At 31.3% G+C, this 24,656-nt stretch overlaps 1 pseudogene across 1 annotated transcript in view; it reads right to left on the bottom strand.

The window, feature by feature from the left end:
* Positions 1 to 24,656, bottom strand: part of LOC143253423 (oxysterol-binding protein 1-like) — a 41,442-nt pseudogene that overhangs the window by 8,839 nt on the left and 7,947 nt on the right. The window contains exons 3-10 of the transcript XR_013029571.1: positions 19,412 to 19,594; positions 17,775 to 17,980; positions 12,671 to 12,930; positions 11,864 to 12,044; positions 6,853 to 6,928; positions 6,115 to 6,226; positions 3,759 to 3,941; positions 578 to 823 (exon numbers count right to left, since the gene is read on the bottom strand). The product of XR_013029571.1 is annotated as an oxysterol-binding protein 1-like (transcript). The remainder of the gene's footprint in view (positions 1 to 577; positions 824 to 3,758; positions 3,942 to 6,114; positions 6,227 to 6,852; positions 6,929 to 11,863; positions 12,045 to 12,670; positions 12,931 to 17,774; positions 17,981 to 19,411; positions 19,595 to 24,656) is intronic.

Genomic DNA, 24,656 nt, shown 5'->3' on the forward strand with positions numbered 1-24,656 from the left:
AGCAAGTAGCAGTGGGGTACTAAAGACTTTTACAGTCCAGGTGCTTATAACCTAGATATACCAGTTTCCACCCAAACATAGCATCTTTTAACTTTTGTGAAACAGTTGAAATAAAAACACAGTTATATTTAATTAAAATGAGTTATGATATATTATAACACATGAAAAAACCTCACAGCACTGAAGATTTATCCACATAAATAGGCTATATATCTAATTTGTAACATTTACTAATTGTGACAGTTACCATTAAACAATAATTTCAAAAAGAAACGTTTTGCTAGTGCCTCCAAAAACTAAGGCTGAGGTCAGTAACTACCGCCTACTTCTGCTAATTAACCTTTACAATGAGAAGTTACAAGTCTTAATATTTTTTCCTGTTTACTACTTGCATAGTCAAGCCTATTTCAATCTAAAAACTGGACATTACAGATGCAAATATTGGTTTTTAACCTGTATTGTGAAACAGTAATCTCAATAAAATATTACCAATTTAGAAAAAAAAATCTTTAGATTAACCTTAAATTACTCATCTGTCACAGTAATTAGTATTAGAATTTTGTCGTGACTATCTCACTTGTTCAGACAGACATCTCCAGCCAAGGTCGTTCATTCTGTCACACTCGTACGTCTCACCCAAGAGAGGATTGAAAGGTTTACTTGAGCGATTACTTGTGGTAGCATATGCTGAAACAGTATAGGCTGCAACATAAGCCATCTGCTCACAGCTGTCCTTACAACGGCTTGCTTTGTCTAGAAGTCTGAAATACTCATACTCTTCAGTTAGTCTTTGAAGAGTGGACAGTGGTTCATTAAAATTTACCTGCAAAATACCAACGGAGAATTGTCTTATAATTATTTCAAAACCAACCCAGCTACATGTCCATAATCACTCCAAGTGGCACTATCCATTTCAAATTCTGTTCATTTGTAGTGTGTCACAAGTAGCAAAACCCAGTTTCAAGCATTGTAAATCTGCAGACTTGTCACACAGCCACTGGAGGACTTTGTATTTTGCTATTTAATTCTAGCACTTTACACACACACTAATCATTGAGCACTTGACATCTGTTAGATCTATTGTTGAAGACACACAAGCTACAAAAGCTTAAAAAGAAATGGCAAAAGAAGGAAAAGTTCTCATAAACTGAAAGAAACGCATAACAGTTTTGTGAATGGAAGAAATGTAAAACATTTCACACAAAGTAATTTCCTTGAATGAAGACATATATGTTTAGTCTTAACATGAAGTTCAGTTACAATAATTACTTTTCTAGCACTTTAATAAACAAGTTGAACACCATATTAAATATTCTCAGCACCCCACAGTCTGGGTACTGATATTTATTTCCTCATCTAGTTGACATTATTTAACATACATAATAATCACCAATCAACAGTCATAAATCACTTTCATAAACAGTTAACAGATACAAAGATTATCACTTGACAGACAGAGTGATTTTGGTTTAATTACTACAAACTCATCTTAAAAGGTTTTATGATGTTTTTACAAATACATCTGCAAGTTTTTAAATTCATAAGAATATAAAAAAAGGCACAATGATGTCTAATAGATCAGTGACTAAGTACAAATTAAGTTACTTATTTAATACGTGCACCAGATTTCATTCAATTTCAACAAAAGGGCATTAAAATCATAAAGACATGTAAAAAGAATTAATGTGACCTATTTCAAAGTATCACCGTCATTACTAAGACATCATTTAAAAGTGACCAAAATACAATTAAAATAAAGCACAGAATAAGTAAATATCAAAATAAAATTAGTCATCAACTTACAGTGGCAAAATCTACACAAATATCAGAGTTTTGTTTCTTTATGAATTTATTGCAAAGGTACACAAGGGCTATATGCATTAGATGTCACTAATTTAACAGCGTAAAACTAGAGAAGGCAGCTAGTCATCACCACCCACTGCCAACTCTTGGGCTACTCTTTTACCAATGAATACTGGGATTGACTGTCATATTTATAATGCCCCTACAGCTGAAAGAGCGAGCACGTTAGGTGTGATAGGAATTTAAACCTGCAAACCTCAGATTATGAGTCGAGCTCCTTAACCACCTGGCCATGCTAGACTGTTTTAACATGAACAAGTTCAACCTCAGCTGTCAATTGTTTCTTTGTTTCAGCACAGCCATCTATCACCTAGTAATTAGTAGGTACAATCTTACTAACATTATCCATCATTTGCTGGGCAACAGTGTGATAAAATAACTCAGCTGCTTTGTCACTGTTAAATCCCAAAGCTACATTCAGTGACATTTCAACAACTGTTTTAAGAAGGTCTAAAACTTCAAACATGGTTTTTCTGTACATCCAAGTATACACTTAAGACTAAAGTGGTTTTTAGCCATTTCAATTGCATTGACAAAAAAAATGTTATGTAATTTTGATTCTTGCAAGCAGAATTTAACTGGAGTTAAACACACTTATTGTGTGTCTCAGATGAAATGTGCCTGATTAAATTATGTTTTAAGAGACAGTTTTTATCATACTTTCCACAGTTTTTTTGTATCATTTACAACTTTGTCTTTGTATCTGAAACAGAAAAGGTTACTGATTAGAGTTAAAAACAAGAAGGCAGGCATGACAGAGACTAAATCATACACTAAAATAATGGCTAGTTAGACATTCATATATAGCTAGATCTATCCAGGTTATATCAAGTTGTAAATTTCACATATACCAGCTTATTACAATGATTATGTATTTTCTCTGGGCCTATAGCTATTACTGGTTATTGGATCTAGTCTACCTTCAAATCCACACACTCTCACACCATAAACAAATAAAATTTAAAAAAAAAACAACTTTGCTTGTATATTGTCACAATACTTCTTACATGTTGCTTTCATCAAGAACAAAATTATACGTATCTTTAAGATTGGGTTCTCAGTCATTCAAAACTTTCATTACCTGTACTTTTTAAATCATTCATAATGATTGAATGTACGAATTGATGCAGGTGAGAGTATCCCCTCGTAACACGTCAACAAACATGACCTTTGGATACCTGGTGTTTGGTTTTGAATAATTTGAGGTCGTTATTGTACAGATGAAATGGAATGTCTAAGCATTGGATGTTTACATATATTGTCAGTGGTGTTACATTTTTAATAATTTGAGTTAATATATATGCAAAACAGCATGTTTTCAAACCAGGCATACATATACATATGTATACTGATGGTGATGTTCACTTATGCATGCATTTGTTTCCAGAGAATGCTCAAACTTGGTTTGTATATTCATTTTTCATACAGTCGAACACCCGACTATATTGCCCGTGTGCATCTAAAAGTAAACATTTCTGCTATGATTCGACCCCATAAACCTCACGATAAAACCTTGAATTACTTGAATTTTTAGAAGATTTTGCACAAATCCAAAAATATTCTTGTAACTGATATTTTGGCTCAAATCAATTCTTGGACTCGTATCAAAATTCCAACTCTGGATTACTTTTTATGAAAAAACATTGGAATTTAACAATAACATAATTAAGAAGAAATAATTTTAAAATATATCTTCATTACTTTTGTTATATTATGTTGAACTACCTTCAGTGACAACTGTAAGATTTAACAGCTTCTCAACTCCTTGGGAAAGGTTACCAAGCTTAAAATGTGGACAAAAATGATATTTGGTGTTTATGGTATAGTTTTATCCTTGCTAATGTTCAAAAACAAGTTACTTGTACACTTCAGCAAAGAGTTGTTAAAATACTAACTGGTACTGGGATCTTTGTCAGTTCCTTCCCAATGCAGTTTTTCATGATTGCCCACAGGTTGATGCTATAGTTGGGTTTATCAGGTATGCAGGTTCTCCGTTTCTTTCCAGCTGATGGCATGTCATCTTGTTTTCTGTGATCCACTTCATCCACAATTTTATCCACGTCTTTTTCAGAATCATACTTTGGTTGTTATATTTTTTTAAAAATACAATACAATTAGAATTAAAATATTTTTCCAGAGGTATATAAATAAACATTTATCATGATTTAAAACCTTCTATTTATTATTAAATTAATTCTTATAGTTATTATTAAATGCTGTATGTACTTATCATAGAAGTTATTCTATACTTTGGGTTATTTATTCATAAGACATAAAATTTTATTTTATAGGAAACTTTTTAGTGTTGGTTTCACAGATTTTATGTTATGATTTAATTATCATATATATAATATTCTGTATAGTCATAATTCTAAAAATTCTGAGTTTCCTTGTGGATCTAACTGAATGTGTACACAACATTGCTTGCTTGGGCTAAAATTTGTCTTAATAGATCTATTAAACATGATGAGTGTAACAATTACCTTTAACCATTGCTACCAGTAGTTTTATGACTAGAGGGAGAGCAAATTGTTGGTAGGGAGTTCATATTGCATAGTAAAAAAAAATCAATCAATCATTTCCTACATAAACTACTTTAAAAAGTAATCAACAAGATTGTGTACAACATTCATGACGTATTAGGGTTTGAAGATTTGGGGTGCTCAGATACTGATCAGGTGGGAGTTGTCTCGAAGATAGTGGCAGATGTATGAGGAAAATAGCTAATCTGTGTGAGGAAGTGGGGTATTGTTTTGGAATTATTAGGTTAGATAATGAACGGAAAAAGGTAAAAATTTCTTAGGAAGGTATGATTGCAATAAGCTTGCAAGTAATTCATCCATTACGCTCACCACTTCATTCACAGCTTGTATCACACCATTATTAGACAAGATTAAAAAAGATGTAAGATAATAAAATTAAATAAAAACAAGTGCACACTGTTATGATCCTTAAGCCTTTACAATAAATAACTAATTCTCTGTTAGAAAGCACATTCATTCTATAAAAAAAAAAAGGGGGAGTGAATTTTAAAATTATAACATAGTCGGTCAAATCAACCCACAGAGAAAATATTTATGGTTTTAGAGGTAACAAAATGACAACTGAAAACAGTGAAATGAGAAAAAAACTATCCACTCAGGGTAATCTGTGTTGCACTATAAATCCATGGATTCACAGAGAAATCTTTATTTAAACAATCTAATTTTTGTTCCCAAAGACTTGTAATGTTTACTAAATACTTGCCAAATTTAGTGAAACTACACACACCAGGTTATAATATCCTTGCCAGTTACAGAGATGGTCAAAATTATCAAATTCACACACACATACATTCATGATTATCTATCTGGTAATCAGTCAAAGTAACTGAGCATACACAGAGAGTTAAACAATTTCTACATATAACAAACTGATGCTCAATTAATCACCCATCTCTAGTTAACAGTTAACCAAATTTTTTCTCACTTATTTTTTGACTGACTGTATTCAGTTGATAACACTTGTTATTCAATTACTGAATACTATCTCTACAAGTTTACCTGTATCAATGTAAGTTATCTGTGTGTCATAACATTTTAATTTTGCAGACAATTTCTTAGTTTTCCAGTTATGTTTAAACAAAACGTTGCCTGTGTAATGGTTGAGTTTGGTACTACATTTTGCACTACAGGGTGACATGATCAACAGAAGACTTGTGGCACACCTGGTTTTAACTGGGTGAAGTTCAAGATCATGTTTTTCTATTGTATATATGATTGATGAGAGAGAAAATTAGAAATTCACTAGAGTTAGATATAAGGAATTATATATAATGCAATCATTTGTGCCAAACAAAGCTAAAAACATTTTAACACATAGAAATACAGGTAGAGATGTATAATTATAATAAATATGATCTTTCAGTTGATCTCACTATGTAATCAATAATTTGCCTTTGTTTACCTGAAATATTTTGAACTTCACATGACAGGGAAGTATTTTCCGATACTATGAGATTTATGTTTTAAGAATAGGTTTGTTGATGGAAATGAAGTGGGCACACTAAGGAAGATGGATTATGATTAGGGTACCTGTATGTAATGAGGAATGACAGATTATACGTAAAGTGATTATTCCAAATATCGTAGTTATCTTTATTAAAAGGTTTTATCAAACCAGAGAAAAATGGTGTAACCCACAAAGCATTTGTTGGATAAAAAAATGAAATAAACACATTAGTATAAACTAATCTATCACAACAAAACATACCATGGAATTAGAATTCTGAGCTTTGACAAAGTTACTTTCTTCAAGATCTGAAGAGGCTCCACTATCGGTATCCAGCTGGTCGTGTAGAGGATTTTTGTCTTTCGACTGTCGTCTAAAGTAACATTTGTTTCAGTGAATATGTCGTTTAGTCTTAACAGTGAATGCATTTTAATTACTACAATGAAACTTGCATTAAACAAAAGTTTGCATGCTCAAATACATTCAATACCTAAATCACATCTGTCAATATATACTAATCTAACTTTAAAAATTGTTAATGCAATCAACTGATTTCCTGTTATAAATTAAGTTGACTTCTGAAATCTGAGGAAAAAAACTACAAACTGTTAAAAAATAAAAATCACTGAACTAGAACCCAACATCTGAGGGAATAAAGTACTATCTTATTGAAAAGTACTGAATAAATGTTTATTTGCAAATTTCACATGTAATGAACAAACAAAAATTACCTTAATAATGAATTTTCACATTTAATACATCTTATTTTAAAAGAATGAAAGGTAACTGTGTAAAATAAAGATTCGACTTTCTCCAGTTAATAATTAAAATTAAAACTCAAGATGATCATGTCTTCCTACTGTGGTTAAATGAAGAACAGACCAAGATAAAGAAAAACAATTATTTTTTCTTTAGTTTGTATCACATTATCAAGCCATATTTATTCTTCTAAACAATGAAAACATATTAAGTGAAAACTATAAAACAATAATATCTCACCTAAGTGCTTTCCCAGAGGCTACCACAATTACATCAGATTCTGCATCATAGAATTCTTCTTCCTCAGACAGCATATCTGTGTATGAAGTGAAAACATTCTTTATTTCATTAAATAAATATTAATGGATAATTATTATGTTTAACCTGTAATGAAAGTAATCTGAATTACCTGAGATGTCTTTATGTTTTAAAGTTATCAAGTGTTTGTTTAACCTTTCCATTATGGGTTGGATGGAATCCACCTAGCTTGTAACTGCAAAAGTGATTATACTATGTACAGAAAATATTAAGTTTTTAAACTAAGTATGAAGAATTTTTTGTTATTAAATATTTTTCCATAATGTTTTTTAAGAAGGTTGACTATGCAACATGCAAAGCAAAAAGTAATTTTGATTTTAAGAATAAAAATACTTTCATGCACTAGACCATTTTCATGTTTCATATGCAAAATCTTTATAACCTCTAGATAATTATCAAATATTTTTCAGCAAAAAAAATTATCTTATTTTTCACTGCTGTATCTGTGGTATAGGTTGGTTTGATTTGACGAACTTCATAACCACCATAAAAAATTAGAAAATTAACTACAGATTATGACACAAAAACGTAATTGTTAAGTTAAAATAGCTTAAACTTCATAGCATAATACATTTATATATATTTACCTTCCAGTCTTGCCTGACTAACACTACCAAAATTGTAATAAATATGCCACATTTGCACAGATATTACCTTGTCCAAGAATATAAAAGTGGTCTTTACAGAGTCACCTGTCTTGACTGTGTTTTAGTGGACTAATTTTTCGTAAAATACAATCACATTTAAAGTTTAATACATCATATGCTTGTCATAGGTTGCTAAGCCTTAAAAAAATTTTGCACATGGAGGATGTGAAGTAATGTTTTAGATTTTATGTATTTCTTTAAAATAACCAAATAACTAAGCTGTAATTTGGGTATTAAAAACAAAAGAGCAACCAGCTTGAAGTTTGGTGTCAAAAGAATCAGATGATGATGCAATACTTGAAAATTGTTGAGAAAGCCACTAGGAGGACCATTCTGAGTTTTCAGTGTTTTAGAAAATAGAAAAGGCAAGAGATTCTTATTTGATATTCTAGCTTGTTAGTATCAGTAATTTCAGTTCCTAATTCATAAGAAGCTATAGACACTTTGTATTTGTATGTCACAAACATCTAATTTGATTCAATGCTGCATTTGACATACCATGGGGTTGGTCAGTTGGTTGGAGTTTAATGGTGCAAAGTGATTAGGCTATCTGTGTCAAACAGTTGGTAAAAGAGTGAATAAATCTTTGTAAAAAAAAATATATATATATTTTTTCTTTCATTTGTTTTTGGAAACCAAACAGTTTCCTGAAAAATGTTAAAAAGGTAGGGAAAAAAAAAGAACATACCAACAAATATACAATAGTTAAAAGTAACCAAGATAAAAATGGTATGTGCAAAAAATCCAGTAGCCTATAAAATGCCAAAGACCAAAAGGTGGAATAATGAACCATGTTTTACTGAATAGAACTGCCCACTGAGGATGGAAAACACAATTCAAAGTGAGGTGTAGTGGCAAGGAATATAGTTCAGCAGCATACTGCAAAAAGAGTTGCAAACATCAAAGATGGAGAGGTGATTCATAATAGCACTCAGTGTACAGAGTCCAGACTGGCAAAGTGCAGAATGCACCCATGCAGAGCCAAAGTCCCTGATGGTGAATGGGTCCAGCATTCTCAGTGTTGAAAACCTGACTGAACTATAGACCAGTAAATGAGTTTTCATCTTATAAGGGCAGGACAGATCATCAGCATAGAACATCGAACCACTCAATAAGAGGTGGAAGAAAGAACGAGGAGGATGTTTATTCAGTACCCTGGTATACCTGACACGAAGCTGCTTTATGTGTGGAATAAGAATCAGCTTGTGATCAAAAACAAGTACCAAGAACTTTATTTCTGGCACCATGGGAAGAAAATCATTGCTGAGCCAAAGATCGAGATCACGATGCAATTCCCACCGGTGGCAAAAGTGCATGAAAATGGTTTTTGAAGAAAAGGAAAAAAAGACAGGTAGAATTGTCCAATGCACAAGACAACAGAGCATCTGAGGCTCCCACTGAAGACACCCCATGTTCAATGACAAACACTAAACCTAGAAGTCATCAAGGTATCGACTGTTTGTAACAATTGGAGGAAGTTGATGAGTGATGGCATAATCTTAATACTGAAATGTGTGACACTCAAGACATAACCCTAAAGGACTCCAAGTTCCTGTGAGAATGAACAAGAAAGTATAGAACCAACACAGACCTAGAATTGTCTGTCGAGTAAAAAAATTCTAAGTAAAATGAGCAATGACCATAGAACTCAGAGCAGAGGTCACTTAAAATTCAGTTGTTCCACATGTTGTGTCACAAGCCTTCTCAAGATTTAGGACAGAAACTAATTGTTCTCTCTCAGGAAAGGCTTCTCTGGTCAACATTTTGAGTTGAATCAGATGGTAGAATGCTGTCATCAGACCTCCCATTGAGTGGATAAGAGGATGTTTTTTTATTTTAAGAATCAAACAAGACAAGCATTAACCATCCTCTCCAAGACTTTACACACAGCTTGTCAAAGCAATAGGTTGACACTTTGTTGGAAGGATAGTATAATAGTGTGGCATCAAGCATAAGGAAAGATGTCCTCCTGCCAAATCTGGTTGAAAACAATTAGAAAGATAGAAAGAGAGGAAGGAAATAAATGGTGCAGCATCACTTAATGAATATTGTCAGGTACAACTGATGTACTGCCAGACCAATGAAGAGTGATCTTCAGTTCCACCATGATGAACAGGCAATTGTAGTTAGAGATACCCACCTACTGAAAGGAAAGTAGCAATCTCTCAGCCTGTGTCTTGATAGTCAAGAAAACTGGGGAGGAGGCAGAAGAGCTGAAAAGATAAGAAACACTTCCTAAGAATGTTAGTGATGTCTAAGATATTGTCATCTTCCTAGCCATTAGAGAGCAAGATTCAAAATAAGTTGGGAAATGTAAAACCTACTGATCTTCCAAATATTATCCTACTCTAACTTCAAACATAAATAGTTAAAGCATTAACTGACTACAGTGGCTATGTGCTGTGAAGTCCTGAGGTTAAGTCTATCACATTACAATTTATGTAGATGCTAATACCCTTGGATAACAAAAATGGAACTTTTAACCAGAATGGTACCCAAACCAGGTCAGAAACCCATACTGATAGATACAGCTATCCATAAGTTTGATTGCTGATCAGATAGAATGCAGCCAAACAGTACATGCTGCTTCATGTCAGTTGTTTTTATAATATGACCACAGTTGAAATGTATGGTATGTTCAACAACATTATGAATCAAACCTCAGACCCTTCAATCAACAGCTTGATTAGGTTAACCACTAGGTCATTTGAGCCATAAGTGAAGATGAACTTCATCAAAACACCATGCCCAGAAATTTATCAATGTACATGCAAGCATTTAAAAATTCAAATACCTTTCACTATTTTTAACTTAAATTATTTTGCTGTGTTTATCAGTTGTTGCTAACAAAAGGCACAATTAGTTTTAATACAAATTTTATAATAAGACTGGATTAGAGGAATTACAAAAAGAACATTACTGTATTAGATCTGCTAGTATGTATGTATGGTATACTCCATATTTAATGTTATAATTGTTTAACTTAAGCCTATATCTGCTGAAATAACCAAAGTTTAATACAGTATCCATATTTCACAACAATGTAGAATAATCAGAACAAACATAACATAATAAAAAAATTCAGTTCACACATACTAAAGACAATCTCTGTACAACAGAGTTTTGAAAAACCATGGCATTGTTTAAAACATACAATTTACTGGTAATGACAGCCATCTCATCAAACTACCTAATTCAATAGAAAAGTCTACACTGTCACATGAACTTTTAATTTTCAACACAGTTTCTCACATAATAGTAGCAAGTATTTGCAAAATAATTGTTTTTCAGAACATTTGAGAAGTTGGACAAGTAATGAATGATCAACTGGGTACAAAAAAGGCATACTTATTTATCATAACATTTCACAATTATACTGATTAATATTCAAGAAAGTCCCTTATTTTTAAGAGATATTTTTACTCAAGTGATTTTACCTTAAGCCTAAAAATACTGATTCTACAGCTCAACAAAATGAAGGCTAAATGATCAAGGTGAAGGGAATTTTTTTTAAAATAAACAAATATTTTGCCAAATTCGATACATGAAAGTTGCAAAAAGACTTCTTGTGTAATATGTGGATTGCCCAAGAAACATCATAAATATAAAAAATATTATAAAGCAGAAAACTAAGCCTTATCAAGCTGAAAAACAGTATATGAATAAATTGAGGTCATTGGTAATTTGTGTTCAAAATCTGTAAACCAAAGTTGTACTTATATCAGTATACAACACTAAGCACTATATTTCCTATACTGTCCCAAATTTACAAAATATTACATCTTTAAAGGTACACATTACAAATAAATGTTTTGTGCACATCTTGTATATTTTGCATGTCAATAAGTTATAAAACACGTTAAAATTTATCTGTACTTACGACAAAACATTATAAAGCTACTTAAGACCAACAGCAATTTGTAATTTAAGTGTCCATCTTTATATAAAGGTTTCCAAGAAACTGAAAGTTGCATATTTGAAATCACAATTATTATTAAGGACTAACAACATGACACGGAGCACTTAAGTTAAGCCTTAAACAGCTTTAGATTTAATGCTTAATGGGAGTCAACACACAATAACCTGTGTGATAACAGGTTCACGTGTACCTTTCACAGCACTCACGATTTCAGCAAAATAGAAGACAGCAAACAGAAACTATGTTCGTACCTTAATTCTAAAATAAACACTATGCAATGGTGCAGGTACTGCATAACAATGTTTTTTACATAATCTTGTAAAATTACAGCACTCAAGTAGTATGAAATCTCAAACCAAGCATTTACCAATGCAGTCTACACTTTGAGCTTCTGTCACTTTTTTTGCCTTCTCTTCCAGCTGAGAATTATCCTTCGCAAGCTCTTCGACAGTTTCCTCCAGACACACCCGTCGGTTGTGCTCATGTTTTAAAATTTTCTGCCATCGATAGTAATCATTCTGTGCCAGCTGAACATACTCTGTACAAGTCTGAAAATATACATAAAATAAACTTGGATAATAAACACATTTCATATATGCCTTAGAGATCATTTACGATATAGTGTTTTTCCTATACAAATTTAAAAGTGTACAGTAGTTTTTACATTGCATTCTTTAGAATATCACTAAACAATGATATTTTAATTTTAAATTCTTAGGCATGCATACATTTCCACTGGGAAACAGACTTAATCAACAATTAAATTCATTGTATGAAAACCATAGCAACAAAGACATGTGTAAAAGCAATATTGTATATTTAAAAAAAAAAAAATTCTGTTGTTGCATTTCTGTGCAAGTAAACATTAATTTTCACATTATCTCTGTTAGAAAGAATATGGTTTCAAGTACTGTTTCTCAAAAGTGACCAGAATAGTACAAAATTGGTATAATAAAATTCAAGTTTTTAATAAAAACACTGAATATGTATTATTCTCTTTAGAAAAACAAAGAGTATTGGGTACATTTATGTTCATAATTTCAAAACCTACAAACATTCCTTACTTGTTTACCTGAAAAAAAAAAACATCTTGCATTTTTGTTTACCTAAAAAACTAAGTTATTAATTTCTTTATATTAAGAGAACTTTGTAATTACTTTATTAAAGACCTTACTTTGATCATCATGTTACATGCAGCTTTGAAGAGCAAGGCCCTTTCTTTAAGTTGTTTCACAGGAACATCAGGACCACTATTTGTTTGACCAAAGTCAGCCTCATCGAGTGACTTTTCAAGGGCCGAGCCTTGCCTTACCAGCTGTTCATTACAGGTGCTCAGGTCTTCTAATTTAGCACTTAAAGTTTCTATTGCCTTTTGAAATTCGTTTTTCTCCGATGGTAAAGGCACTTGAACAAATTCATTTGCTTCTTCATCTTCTATAGGACAATTTAAATTCAAAATACAAATCTATCTTAAGTAACTGACATGATGCTGATCATGCATATAATTATACAACTAAGAAAACATTTGTTCAAAACATATATAAACAATATTTCAAAAGTGGTGCAGGTTTTAAAATAATCAGATAATTTACAATTACATTACTGAAAAAACTGTGTAGCCGTGCTTTCTCGATTTTATACATTCACTTGGATATCATTTATTGTCTTAAATACCTGTTGCATTTAAACTATCAGTTGACATTCAAGTAGTATTGGAGAGGTGTTTAAATGAAATATTAAATTTCTTAAGCCAGTCCTTGATGTTTGATAGTTACCATAACACAGATGCTTAAAAGTGCTCATAAAATGAATTTTTCAAGGGATTATGATATCCCCCATCACATCTGTCCTGATGTCTGCTGTTTGGGACCACTAATGGTCCATTTTATTCTTACCAAGAAATAAGTACTTCGACATTAAAATTTTATTGTTATTTATTCTAGCACTGGCCACACAATCAGCTGTTTGAATACACTTATAACCTTGTGTGACCCTGTTGGCTGCAAAAATTCTGATACTATAATTTTATTTGGCTTAGATTAGCAATGTTATACATACAGTGATGTAAGATTTTCAAACTGTTATTTATAGATCTAAAATATTTTGTAACGGAGAAACTAAGACAATGTTTTAAAGTCTAAATTACAAAACTAGATATTAATTATCAACAAATTCAGGTTAGCAGTATTAAAAAATCTGACCATCGCATTTGATAAATTATTCTCTGGATGATACGAATATTCAATGTTGATTATGGGTCATCTCAGGTCAGAGGCACACTGAGAATGAATCTCAGCTTTGTCAGCTACAATGTTTTGTTGATAGAAGAACTAGAATCAAAACAAACTGACTCTTATTGTCCAGTTTTGTGAACAAAGAATTAAAGTGTGTCATAATCCCATCAAGAACCCCAGGGACTGTTTGGTAATGGCCATTTGAAGCCCTCGTACGTTTTTCAAAAGTAAAGGACTTGTTTCTCGTTCTGCTTTACTCAAGAAAAATATTCTACTCCAGAGAAACTATTTACTTATAATATTGATTTAATAACCTTGTTAAAAATACATTTCAAATGAAAAAAATATAAACACAATCTCTGTTTATTGTTTGTTACATGAAATTTTGAACACCTTTAGCTATCAACAAGTCTGGTTAAGAAATAAAGCTGGACAATTAGCTGGATTAATCTATACTTCCTATGAACATCTATTACATTAATAGGTGTTATGTATTAACTAGTCAAAATTAGGGTTTCCAACTATCACCATCATTGGTTGCTCCAACTGTCCAAGCCTCTCATGAAAACAACTGATTAACTGAATGTACTCAATTAACAAACCCAACAAGGAATCAATTAGCACAGTCCACTAATTGTCCAACTTTATCAGGAATAAGAATCAAATCTTACAATTTAACACCAAAAAACTAATCAAATTTCAGTTTTTCAATTTGACATCACACTTGATAGTTCCTCTCTGTGACTGATTAATGTGAATATTAAGCAAAAGAATTTTTTTTTACTTGTATTTCAAAGAAACATATAAATAGGTAAATACTTTTTTAACACTTATGAGCTAAATATATTACGTGAAACCCTTCAGTTGTTCCAGTTATACTGCTGACAAGTTGCAATTCATATTTATTGTGTAAGACTTCTGATTGAGTGTTAAGTCTAATGCTGGGGTGTGGAAACTGTGAGGTCTACCCCACAAGAGGGGCCTGTAGAATTGATGGGAGGCACACACTGACTACTGGAGCATACAAATTATATCTGAAAGTATAGGTTTAAAAATGAAGTTTCAAAACCACTGTATGAATATTACTACTATTAAGTAATATCATAAGAACAATTAATGTGGAAAAGCGTACACAAACAAGTTACACAGATGCATCAGTGTGTGGGTTGTAGAAGGAAAAAAAGTTCAATTCCATACTGATGAGTAAACAGAGAAGCTACACAGCCAAAGTGTTGTGCTTTTCATTTTTTTTTAACCTTTCAGTGCAGAACTTACCTCTCCTATATATAAATACTTTTGTATTTAAAGTGTCGTGTAAACACACAAAAGTCTTCTCACTCCAGGCATACGAAATATTGTACTTTTTTTTCTGGGTAGTGGCTATTAGCCAACCCAAAACACTGCATCTGGTTACTGTTTGCTAGTGATAATTTAAAATCTGTAGCTACAAAACAAAGTATTGTCCTACAGCTGTTTTGTCTTATTCTATAAGCAAAACTGAGTTAACAGATGGCACAGATCAGTTGTACATGAACTTTTTTATTAAATATTTAATGTACCCCCACTTAAACCTACATTATATTTATTGTTTCATTTTTGTGCTGCTAGCTGAAGAAAAGATATGATTAACTGAACATAAAATAGCTGTTTAAAGTGTTTATATCACAAGTGCAATGTTTAAAAATATATCATTAATAAACATTCAACAACACAGGCAACTATACCTTTCTCTTAATCAGAGCATAGAGATACACTAACTTTGGTAAACCAGAAGTCCTAATTACCATATTACAATATGTATAAACCAAAGATATAGGAATGTAACTCTTTGGAATTGGTAATTTACTTACAAAAAAGCAATGTTACTAATATAATAGTTTGTTTTCTTTTACACAGCCCTTTCACTACAGGCACCCCTTTCTGTGCAAGCCACTGTCATCTTTGTGCACAGGATACTCATAATATTTAAAAATCTTATCAGTTGTTGTGAGAATACATAAAAAACTCTCAGATTTACAGTATGTATTGTTGCACACGTATCTTCAGACATAACTTGTCATCACTCATTGTGATAGAATTGATACACATTTACCAGTTTGTCAAATTCTATCAGTAAACTGAACACCAAATTAAGTTGAAAGATGAACATGCAAAACTTGATTTCACTTACAGAGTTGTTAACAACAAGAAAGAACCCAAGTGCATTATTTCAACTGATGACAGCAAGAAGCCAAATAAACTTACAAGGCATTTGAAAACCAAACAATCTGAGCATCTGGATAAACTACAGAGTTCTTCAAGCAACAAGCAAAAGGAATGGTTAAGACAACATTTGAAAAGTATATCAATATTCTATCAAATTCTTTTAAAGTTTCTTTAGAACCAAAGTAAGTGCTCTTACTCTGGGCATAACATTTTAAACATTGCATAATATACAGAGAAGCATTAGCTTCAAAGAACTTGTGGCCCAAAGTAACCACTCACCAATAGAACATTTTGTGGATGAAAATTGGCTTCTAGTACTGTGCTACATGGCTTATACTTTCAATAAACTCAAAAACATTACCTTAAGGTCAGAACAGCAAAATTTAGGTGGTTAGTGATAAAGTGCCTGTATTTCACAAAAGCTAGTACTGTGGAAAAACCAATACAAGAATAGAAACTGTGAAATATCTACTTACCTCAGTGAATTCTTAAAAGAAAAGTTAAATCATGGTCTGTTTCATGATATGGTTTCTACTCACCTTGAAAAACTTTTGGTTTGCAGATAAATTACAAGAATTAACAAAAGAACACAATAAGAACAGAATAGAGTTAATGGCAGCAAGACTTCTCATTAGCCAATGGTAGATCAAGAAAAAGTCACAGGATCACGTCGTGATACAACTGTTCAAGCAGAATCTAAATTAAAATCTCTTGGGGATTTCTAAATGTCTGTTCACAAAGAACATCCTGACAGATGAGCTTTTGATTTTCACATCAACATATCTATGGAAGTCGGTGTTTTTTTTTTCTGACGATAATCAACACAGCGATCTCATCTGCACTTAGATGGTAATCTCCGAGTTATTGTGTCAACAGCACAGCCAACAATGGACTTCAACTTACCTTAAACTCATCCTTTACACTAAATTTGTAAGTAAACTGAAATTGTTTTATGCTAAGTACCATTTTAAGACTATTTTTATACTTGATATCAAGAGGAGGGGAAAACCACATCCTGAAAGAAAGAGCACAATAAAACACCACAATTGTTGTACTAGTTAACAAAGTTAAAATCTGAATCTGTAAACAGAGAAAGTAATGACCACTCAAATGCATTTAGTAAAACTGGATGCTAATACATGACAGTGATGAAACTTTGTAGAATGGACGTTTACCACCTATTGTGGAGACACAAATCTACAGGACAACGTTTTGAAAGTCTTCTGCCTTTTGTTTTCAGGCAGAAGAGTTTCGAAACTTCATCCTCTACAGTTGCCATCCATTCTATGAAGTTTCATCATGAATACTCTGCCTAAACAATCTGTCTGAACAATCTGTCAAACAATCTGTCTAAACAATCTGTCTGAACAATCTGTCTAAACAATCTGTCTAAACAATCTGTCTGAACAATCTGTCTGAACAATCTGTCTGAACAATCTGTCAAACAATCTGTCTGAACAATCTGTCTAAACAATCTGTCAAACAATCTGTCAACAATCTGTCTCAACAATCTGTCGAACAATCTGTCTGAACAATCTGTCAAACAATCTGTCTAAACAATCTGTCAAACAATCTGTCAATAAACAATCTGTCTAAACAATCTGTCTAAACAATCTGTCAAACAATCTGTCTAAACAATCTGTCTAAACAATCTGTAAAAGTACTTTGACCAAAATTTTGACAAACTATTTTACATCCCTTTAGATGATTTAAAAACTTTTTTTGACAAACTATTTTACATCCCTTTAGATGATTTAAAAACTTTTTTTTGCTGCTTTGAGATCCTTTGCCAGCTTATTTCATAAAACATTACAATTCATTAAAATTAAAAACATTTACCTAATTCTGACAATCGGATAGCTCTGGCTTTTGCAAGTTCCAGAGCCATGACCCACTCCTGTCTTTCAACTTCACTATTTGCCTTGAGGTGGAAGTTCTGTGTTCCATTATTTGTTAAAATCAAACTCAATGTATCTTCAGTACATATTCGTGCTGTGGCAAGGTTGATAGTTCCTCGACATGTATGGCCCATCTCCTCCTTGCTCCTGATGACAAAATAGTAAATGTTTGTCATTATTGTAAAGTTCAGATGAATATAAATACAGTAAATTACAGTATTTCAATTAAACTTATGTTTCTAGATTGTTTTTATCAGGCTTCACTGTTGTAAACAATTAAACTTATGTTTCTAGATTGTTTTTATCAGGCTTCACTGTTGTAAACAATTAAACTTATGTTTCTAGATTGTGCTTCACTGTTGTAAACAATTAAACTTATGTTTCTAGATTGTGCTTCACTGTTGTAAACAATTAAACTTATGTTTCTAGATTGTGCTTCAATGTTGTAAAAAGAATAACTCCTGAATTCTATTACTCAAATGTAATAACAAAATTTTGTGATAAAATACATCAGATTATCCTAACTGAGTCTTTTTGATCAAGTTTAATTTATATATAATTAATATAGATTATTTTTAATAAACAATTTATTTTACTCACTCATGTAATAATGAAATTCAATGAATTAAGATTTATTCACTGGGCTATTTTGCTATCACCTGCTATATTCATTAAACTTAACTAAGCTTACCTGATGCATTGTCAAACAATCATTTCTGTAGCTTTCAAACAAATATTGTTTATTGAAAATCTTTACAAGAGTGAAAAAGTCATTTAACAAAACATAAAAATTACCAGTTTGAGGTTTGCTCTTAACTTTCTCAACTTGCGACACAATCCCATTGTTAATCTCAGTGTGAGTACAGCTACTCATTTTAAACGTAACCACAAATGACTATTCATACCACTTTTATTTACTCTACATTGAAGCTGTCACAAATAATTGTCAAGACTACATTCTGAGACATTATAAGAAGGTAGGAACAAAGAACTGTAATAATAAAACCACAAAAGAAACATGTTGTTAATATACTCTCACAGAATAATTTTCTTAGAAACTTTCATACAGAAAGAACAATTTCAAGAAAGATCACTAAATGAATAGTTCACAGGTAAGATTCCCTGTGACTTTGGAGGAATGTAAGTTTGGACATTTTCTTTATCAATTACACAAGTAAATGTCACAAAATTCCAATATATCAATCATAAATATTTTTTAGTTTCAAACAAATTGGTAAAAAATTTTACAATTCCTACACTGATTTATATTCTGAAGTGTGATGATATGTAGACGTGTGCTCAATACCAGATGGTGTTAACCAGTTACGAGTGGGTGAAAACAATTTTTCTCTTCAAAAAGAGAAACCTGGTGTTGAATAATTGCAACTGAGCAATTTTATTAATTGCCATTTTTTTTCTTACAATAAAAATCACCAAAGCTGTGTCATAATGAAGTGCTTGGAAAATACTGTGATTCCTACAGATAAAATACTTAAAATGGTGTAAAAATGTATATGTTTGTCTTTAGGGTTCACTAACATCTAATTTGTTTATAAGTTATTTCTGACAGTAACTTACAAAGATGCACACCTGTAGTATGAAAGTATTCCATTTGACAACACGAACCATCTCTTTTGATACCGTTTCATATAGTTGGTCCATTTAAAGAGATATCCTTTCATCTCTCCATCTTTATACTCTCCCATAGTTTGTGGGAAATGACTAAGTTCCACCTGCTCTTCCGGATGACGGCAACACAGCCTGAAAAGTATATTAAAAAGTGACTGAATGACATTTGTACCACTAGAAAAAAACAACAACAAAGAAACAAAAAACTATCAGTTTTTCTCATCACACTTAGGAATAAACAGGGAAGAAATGAGCCCAAGTTTAAAAAAACGTTTTAATTTTAAGTCTTAAAGATACTTTTCAACAGATTTAGTTAAATAAATACTTCTAATACTCAAGTTTCTTGCCATATTGTAATTGATAAATCTAATATAGTTAACAAATATTTATGGAAAATGTATCTCAGGATGGCTGGTATGGATATTAACACTTTTATTGATAAGCAGAGAACAGTGTTTCGACCTTCCTAGATCATCTTCAGGTTAACAAAGAATTTGCAACTGATTGTTGCCAGGCACATCTTAGGGACGAGTGGCATATGCCCGGCAATGGTCAATTGCAAACTTTTTGTTAACCTGAAGATGACCTAGGAAGGTCGAAACACTGTTCTCTGCTTATCAATAAAAGTGTTAATATCCATACCAGCTGTAATGAGATATATTTTTATTTCAAGTGGGTTTGTCATAATCAATGTTTTATGGAAAATGTTCTGACTATATCAAACAATTTCTTATGTTTTTTTAAATAACTGATAATTCTCTAAACGTTTTTGACCCAATGGTCAATGTTTTCATGATTACAAGATACAAATATTTTATACGTTCACTTCCTTGACAGTGTATACTGAATGCAACTTTTTATACATCATACTTCCCAGCATCAAGACTCATCCCCATTCTTATTAGCTAAATTCTGAAAAAAAAAATATATGTAAGTATAAAGTCACAACACTTCCACCAATCTTGCCAAGATTTTTCTAGATTGTTTAGTGACTTGTGCTAAATAAATCCTCATGCCCACTTCTTGTTTTTTGTGAGCTGTATGCTTATCATATCTACCTTTGAAAGTGTGTACCTCATAGTACCACTAGAATGTCTGTATTATCATCAGTAATAATGTTATTCTAAACCTGAGGAGTTAAAAAGAGTGCCAGTATTACACCACCATATGTACTGTGATCTATGCTTATTTATTTATTTGTTATTTAATTCTAAGTAGCTTATACATTTCATTCTGGGTTGTATAGAGGGGCTTGGATTACTATTTAGTATTCAAATGCTTCCTATAGGCTTAGGTTTAGGCCTATGAACAATGTAACCTTTGCTCTAGAAGATACAGGGTAAATTTTTGAGACTTATTCTGGGGAAAAAAAAATAGCGTCTTTAATGCTGGGAAATACAGTAGTCAAGATTTATAGACAAAGAAAAAAGACAAAAAAGCACTTGAAACCAAAGTACAGGATGTATCAACATGATATCACTAAAAAGGCATATAATGCTATTCACTTTTCTCAATAAATTCAACACTATATCCCGTTTACAAGTGTAATTATTCTAGTGTTATATTCAATTTTGTTTCAATTTACTGTACCCTCCCCCAACAATGATTCAAAGACTTATAATTTTAAAAATATGTTTCACTATAAATAATTAATCCTTGTAAACTGAGACTGTGATATTTAAATATTCATTTTAAGTTAAGCAACTAAATTTATCAGTCACAAGCACCCTAAAATCCATGATCATTTTCAATGCAAGCTATTCTTTAAATCAAGTACTACATGTCCAACTTCAAATCATGTTCAGCTACTCTGTTAATGCACAGACAGTTTTCAACATGCATACAGCATCAGCATATCACCCACGCTGCTACCATGTCAGTTTTCATAACATTTTATCATTCCTGTATGACTTGGTTTAATAAAAAGGAATTACTACTAGGGAGAAAGATTTTGTCTCTATTTTCAGCAAACTTTGCACATCATCTATTCTCGTATTTTTCAATCAGAATAATGAAACAAAGACTGGAACTTTAATCTTGTAACTAAGACTGAAAGGTCAAATATATGACAATGTTTTCTTTTAAATGTTTTCCAACTTTCATGTTTCTCACATACTGAAATCTTATGCAGTTTATATCTTTCTCACATAACTCTTTCAGCAAGAGCTTGGTCCTTGAGACAGACCTCATAACCTTGTTATACTGTTCATGCTAACTTTTAAATTGTTAAGAATATATTCATGAAATTTAGAAGATTATCAGTAAATATTAGAAGGTTTCCATATGCAAAATGTCAATTTTTTTTATTGAATTAAAGGTTTGTTAAGGAATGTTTCTCTAATGCCTTTTTTTTGCATTTTAAGATTAGAAATACTTTTGAGCATTAGAATATTTTCAAGTTTCACATTTAAAACCTTTATAACTCACAAATCGTTATCAAAAATTTCAAGAAAAAAGCTTTATATTTTATTCATTATTTTCACCAACAAATTCCTATATGGATTCAGTCAATGAGAAAATAAAACGACTTTTTCATTGAAGAATAACTACAGATTATAATATGAAAACATAAATGTTTAGACTAAATAACTTAAATTTCATAACATTATACATTTATATATAATTATTGTTATTATACTGACCTTTCAGCCTGGCAAACAATACAGAAGTTACAATGATGCAGTGCATGTACACTCATGTTACTGCATTCCAATAATACAGGGTGTTTGGAAAGTCACTGTGCACTTATATATTTATTAACAAACAAAACTGCACAGTGACTTTCCAAACACCCTGTATAAAACTGACATTTAGGCTATGTTTTAATAGACTAGTATTTTGTAAAATAGTCAAATTTCCATTATTATACAATATGTGTGTATATACACACATTATTACTATTTACAAATAAGCTCTTAAACTTGTTTTACTTAAAACATAGAACAGTATATAAAAAATTCTTCATGATGAAAAACCCACTTGAAATAAAAATGTATCTCAGAACATTCCGAGATACAGAAAATAAAGAAGTAAAGCAAACAGTTATATAGTAATTTACTACTAGTTGTAGGTTGCTAAACCTTATAAAATTTGCATGTAGAGGATGTGTAATAATTTTTTGGTTTTTTTTATATAAATTTAAATAATCAAAATTTCGTAACTTACTATATTGATACCACAGAATTCTACTATAATTTATCAAGCTTAGTAACTAAGCTGTATTTTGGTCTAAAAAATTGAAATTTTTGAGCAGACTAAATACTCAACTTACCAGCTTGAAGTTTTGTGTTGGAAGAATGAGATGATGTTGCAACACTTGAAAATGGTGAGAAATCAACCAGGACAACTTTTTCAGCTGTTGATTGGTTATTCTCATGTTATATATAGAATATATGTTTATAAGGGACTCTTTCCAAAAATGGAAAGAGATGAGCAGGGCTACTGTGTTTGATTCAGTACACGAGTACTCAGCAAATAGATAAGATATTTTTATCTTCTAGCTCTTCAATATCAGTAATTTGATTTTCTAATTCATGCAAAACTAAAGACTTTGTACTCTGGTATTGAAAACACCTAATTCAAACCAGTGTTGCACTCAATGTACCACACACCACAAAAAAAAATCAATGTCCAGGTGTGTTTTTTAATATTTACTTTTAAATTAAGAAACTGAACAACACATAATACTAACATCCAAATTATAATCTACAGTGTGATACCAAACTCATTCATACAAATTCCTGAAATGGTAGTTCAATATAATTTTGAATCAGAGTCAACAAATGAGATAACATGGCCTTTAACCCGTGTGGAGAATGTCAAATAAGTACACCTAGAGTACTGCATAAGAATTGTTTCAATGTTATACCAAAAGCATTAAAGACATTTGCACAATCCAAATTAACTTTGTAAAACATAAAAGAAAAATTAGAAAAAGGAGTCTTGATGATTCTTACAAGCATCTATCTCCTGAATAATATAAAATTAGAACAATCTGAACTTGTTGCAACACTCATTTTGCTCTTTTAAACCCACCACAAACTTTTCTTCTCCAAGTATAAGGAAGTTAGTCTAAACTAGCTTGTATTTAGTTTCTAAAGCTCTTTATAAACTTACAACAAAGTACTACAGCCTATAAAATAATGGATATTCAAAACAAAAACACTAAGCAATCTCAAAATTTGATGTTAAAATGTCCGAGTGAATTTTTTCACAAAACATTAAAGCATACAATCTAAGAAAAAATCATGAAATAAGTTTCTATAACAATATTTCAAAACATGGTGCTGTGAATATTTATTTATGCTTACTTTTGATTTTTAAAAACATTCAAAGCATATTTTTTTCTGTAATCTGGAAGCTTCCACTAATCCTATACTATAGACTTTATTTATTAATAACAATCTTTTTCATCATTCCTCGTTTTATCAGTATTAACAAAACCACTTAAAACACAAGCTACTGAGTTACCATTTATTTTCGGGTTGTGTCAAATATAATTTATACAATACTTAAATAGATGAAACTACATGCATGTCCTGCCATAATATTGCCTATATATGTTTTGTGTTTCAAAATTAAAAAGAAAAACTGAAAATAAATAAAGCTGATAAAAGGGATTGTATATCCACAAACACAAAGTCATGCTACAACTGAAGTTTCAGTAGCACTTGTGCTGCAGAAAACATACTTAGACTTACAAATTAGAAAAGTTTAAAATGATTTGGAAAAAATAACATTCAGGAAGTTCAGAACAGAAAGCCTACTTTTTTTGTGCTGTCATTGAAATTAACATTTTTAATGCAAAAAATATATAAAGAAGCTTCTAATCACACTTACCAGAGGCTTAGTTTATTATTATTATTTTTTTTAATAAAGTTAATATTTAGTTCACCATACAAATATTTTGAAGGCCTTCAAGCTATTGAAGCATATCTTATTCTATGCTAGAAGTTTGGCTTTGTACAGCACTGTAGCAAGGATTGAATAAAATATATTATACTTTCAGGTAGGTGATGTTGATGATTGTATGACATTATAATATACAAAAGGTGCTAAATTTATTGAAATGTACATGATTTTTTCAAAAGACTTTAAACTATTATGATTGGTTAAAGCATACAGTCTGTTAGCTAGCCAATTACATTTCCAGTTGCTGTTAGGCAGTTTTAAAATATATACATTTTCTCATTAT

Source organism: Tachypleus tridentatus, chromosome 6 (assembly GCF_004210375.1).
Source record: "Tachypleus tridentatus isolate NWPU-2018 chromosome 6, ASM421037v1, whole genome shotgun sequence".
In the NCBI taxonomy this organism is placed as follows: Eukaryota; Metazoa; Arthropoda; class Merostomata; order Xiphosura; family Limulidae; genus Tachypleus; species Tachypleus tridentatus.